Genomic DNA, 4,486 nt, shown 5'->3' with positions numbered 1-4,486 from the left:
TTCATGAGTGCATCAGCTGCACTGGGCGAAAAGTTCCATGTCAGCTTGTAGGTAATGAGTATAAAATGTGCATGAAATTTGTCATTTCAGCCACATTTCATAAGTAGAAAATTAGTAGATTTCAGTAAAGTTTCACTGATACAGAGGATTGAGAAAGATTTACTGCATCTAGAATGGTGCTGGAAATGAGGTAGTAAAGAAATGTACATTTTAGCACTATGAAATGCATACAGGATGTAAAAAATCCTGTAGCTGAAATCAACATTTTCTATAATGTGCATCTGCTTTATACTGCGCTAGTAATATAGCTAGCAATGTCTCGCTCCTGTGTTGTATTTACTACCCACAATATGTATTTCATTAATAAGTAAAAAAGCACTTCATTTGTACAGCAACTATAATTTTCAGTTCACAAATTGAAGTTCTTGACACCTTCAGGATTCTTTTTATCTGAGGGATGTTACATCACTTAAAATTAATGTAGATTGGCTCTTTTACTTCTGTCCATTGAGTGCAGCTTTCTTCCCATAATCTGTTTCATCACTAGTTCTTATAGGTAGCATCTGTAAAAATTTTGTTACAATAAATATTGCTATGGCAATTTTTTTCTGTGGCAAACCTTGAATTAATGTATACTATTCCTGATACAGTGTCATTCATAGCTTTCACAAGATCCAGCCATGATCACAAGTTTCTCCACTGCCAAACTTCACAAAATACTCATTTCCAAGAACTATAGCAGAACTTACTATGTGATTTCTTGCATCTACAGTACTACCACAAGACATCATCAGCAGTCCAAGTTTTGAAAGCATCAGTAACTACTTTTGTCACTTCCTTTGACAGCTTTACGTAGCTAGGTGATGTTGATGGTGTTGATGGTGGATCTCACTGCCATGCAATGATATAGATAGCAAATTAATAGCGAATCATGTATTAGCCACATCTTCTTACCTCACAATTGCTACAAATGCAGCTCTTCCTATATGTCTTTCTGCAAAGTTCCCTATGTCAGGGTAGCTTGCAGTCATCTATCAAGTAGACGTAACCATTTCACTGTGAGGTAGTTGTACTAAAGATGATGAATGCTTGTGGAATGTACCCAGTTGACTCTCAACCCGGGGGATGTTATCCTGTACTCCTTTTGCCAGCAAACAACATGTGATTTTGTAGTTGCCAAATGCGTGTAGCACTGTAGCTAGCTACTGTAGCAAAGGGTACAATTGTGGCGTCACTAGAAACTGGCGGAAAAGGATGGAAGAAGCGATATCTACGAACGATCATAAATGCTGTGACCTCGGCTGTGACAGCCTTTATACAGTGTAGCTATATATATATACCTGCAGGTAAGTCTGCCATGGAGCACAAGCACTGTTCTAGTTCTGGATGACAACAAGCTGCATCATAGCTATAGAGCCTGGTTGTTAACTGCAAACAATCGGAAGAAATATGCAGCGAAGGTGATTGTGTGCAATCTGTACATGCATGCATGCATGCTGTTGGTATAGACTCTATATACGAGCATGAAAGAGCAGTGACCTCATCCATGTGCAGCCATATAGCTAGTGCGGTGGATGCACTGTGGCTAATTAGATTGTCCACACTGAATTAGTAAAAATATTCATGTACTTAAATACATTCCTGTCAACTTCTTAGTCAGCCTTAGGCTACACCAACAAAGCAGAGCCCAACATACACAAACAAACACAAAAGGCAATACCTTCAGCTACCACTTGCCTACCTGACTGGGACATCTGTGTGCTAGCTACTCATGCAGATTTAAGATTAGGTACTGGGCAGTCAGCTCAGCTGGTTTGCCCAGGGGGTGAAAACCCCAAATGGTACAATCAAATACATACACACATACATGCAATTTGATAATTAATTACAGTGTAGGAGTCATCGTAAGCATAATCCTTCGAGGGCAGGACTAGTATTATACGTAACTCACAGCATAGGCGACGGAAAGGGGGGGGGGGGTTAGGGGGCTAAAGCCCCCCCCCCCCTTCAGAATGATACCACGCCGAAGTTATCCTTCTTGGTGGGGCTGAAAACTGCGATAAAGATCGAGATACTCTAATAGAGCAGTCACTCTAATGATTATGATTAAAGTACCGGTAAAGGCACAGCCTGTATACCGGATCTGCACACAATAGTACAATTAACCATTATACAAAAGTAAATCTCAAATCAAATAAGTGATTATCTATTAAATTAGGATTTAAAATTATTTACAGAATTTACGTTAACTATACAACTGCAGGCAAAACGTTCCAATCATTAATTAACCTATTAAAAAAATATTTTGATCGACAGTTTAATCTTGAGTGACATTTGAAAAGCTTAAACTGATGCCCCCTTGTAATGGTGGTATTGGAGTAGGTATATAGAGTGGAAAAATCTGAATTGAAATAGTTATTGATAATCTTGTAAAGTAGTATCATATCACCTCTGTGACGCCTGTGAGCCAGGGATGGTAGCTGTAGTGCTGCTAGTCTCTCATCGTACGGTTTATATCTTAATGATGGCAATAAACGTGTAGCCCTACGTCGGACTTTCTCCACTTTCCTTTGATCAAGAACAAAGAAAGGCCCCCATACTGCGTTACTATATTCAAGTGTTGGACGTACGAAAGCTGTAAATAATTTAGTCAACATATCAGAATCTAAATAATCAAAAGATTTCTTAATTAATCCTAGTAATCGATTTGCTTTTACAGCAACCTCTGTGGTATGCCGGTGGAACTTAAGTTGGTGGTTCAAGATAATGCCCAAGTCTTTGTAAGAATCAATATTGTCAATAACTGTTCCATCCTAATAAGGCAATCACAGTATTAGAGCAGTGTGTAGCGAGCTATGTAAGGATTTTTATGTTGTTTATCAGCTATGAATGCGTAGCTGGTGAGGTGGGTAGCTATTGTCACTGGTTGCGAGCTTTTTTTTATTATTTTTTTTTATGGTCTCACCATACCAATCAGAGACTAAGTCTGGGTCAGCCAGCCAGCCCCTCCTCATATCAACTACTTCCTCCGCCCCTGACTCACAGAAAGGTGTACCATACAGTATCTCATGTGAATATGTGGGCATGGCAGCCCAATTAAGTCTCACCTGTACCTTCACCCACTACATATGTTAGGCCACTCCAAATAAATTCTCTGTTTCCCATCCTGGACTAAGGCATATTTGCATGCGGGCGGGCAGGCGGGCGGTCCATTTCCATTATTTCATTATAAGATTGGCTAGCTTTTCAAGCCATTATTTGCCTGGCACTGCCAAAAATGCTGCATAAAAGTATGCTTAAGCTTGTTTCTTCCTTTGTAAGTTGCAAAAATAACACAAACGTGAAGTTTGTGCTGACTTGATAGCACTGCTGACATGTGAGCTGACACTGTTTCAAGATAGGTTTTCCTGAGCCTATCAGTATGCAAGAATAACCGGAAAATAATGGAAGAATACGGAATAATATGGAATATTTAGAGCTGGCAGTAACCAGATGCGGGCGGTGGACGGGAAACATAGAATTTATTTGGAGTGGGCATTATATCAGAGCTATGGATGGTCTGCCTCCCCAGTTGTCACCAGGTTGCCATTTAACACCTGGGTAAACTAGTCTGGGAATCAAAGCACTGATTGTGCCTACTAAAGGTAATGGATTTGATAGTGACAGACTGTTAGCAGCTACAGAATTTTTTTTTGTGATTTGTAGTGTCTGTATAGGCCATGCTTGCATGCATGCATGAGTCAAAAGCAATAGCAAAGTATAAGTCCTTTCAACTATTGGCACACAGACTAACAGCTCTTGCTTCAAGCCACTAAATGAATATAACCATTAACACTAATGAAATAATGTGCTGTGGTAGATTCCCAGTATGCAAATTCATGGAGTAGATTTCTGCACTACACATCACTGCCTGCTTCAAAGAGCTTTTACTCAATATGCTTCACACATCACTGTGCCGATTATTGTGAACACTTGGCACTTGCTAGCTACCACCATTAGCAGGACACATGTGCATAGATGGATTGCATTCCATCTTAAGAGCCTCTGTGATTAAAACTTACCTTGCTACATGCTTAATGCGTGTTCCTGACATACAGATATGTATTGTAGAGTTTTGCTGTGCACACAATAGTTGCTAACAGGTGACTAGAAATTCAATTACAACAGACCAAAGTAATGTTATAGTTTAATATGTATTCAACCAAAAGCATTTAAAAGTAGGTCTACCAAAACAGTCACCATTTAAGAAAGGTCCCTATTTAACAACTGGAGCAATGTGAATAAACTTTCTTGCTCAAGGAAGCAACAACAGCGACTGAGCATCAACCCTGGCTGAAACCTTACAATTACCAAGCTTTGATTGTGCCACTAAAAGTCATGCATTTGATAGTGCCAGACTGTTAGCAGCTATAGAAGTTTTTTTTGAGATTTGAAATGTCTATACAGTCCATGCTTACATGCATGAATAGCAAAGTATATAAGTCCT

At 39.4% G+C, this 4,486-nt stretch overlaps 1 long non-coding RNA gene across 1 annotated transcript; it reads right to left on the bottom strand.

Annotated features, from left to right (window-relative positions):
• Positions 1-348: 348 nt before the first annotated feature.
• LOC136254150 (uncharacterized) lies at positions 349-1,687 on the bottom strand. The gene is made up of 5 exons (XR_010700337.1): positions 1,341-1,687; positions 955-1,270; positions 750-856; positions 620-707; positions 349-563 (listed from the first exon to the last, which is right to left on the bottom strand). It is a non-coding gene; the product is annotated as an uncharacterized lncRNA (long non-coding RNA).
• Between the last annotated feature and the right edge of the window lie 2,799 nt (positions 1,688-4,486).

Source organism: Dysidea avara, chromosome 4 (genome assembly GCF_963678975.1).
Source record: "Dysidea avara chromosome 4, odDysAvar1.4, whole genome shotgun sequence".
NCBI lineage: Eukaryota > Metazoa > Porifera > Demospongiae > Dictyoceratida > Dysideidae > Dysidea > Dysidea avara.
The sequence above is the reverse complement of the archived record's forward strand: the minus strand, read 5'-3'. Positions and strand labels throughout refer to the sequence as shown.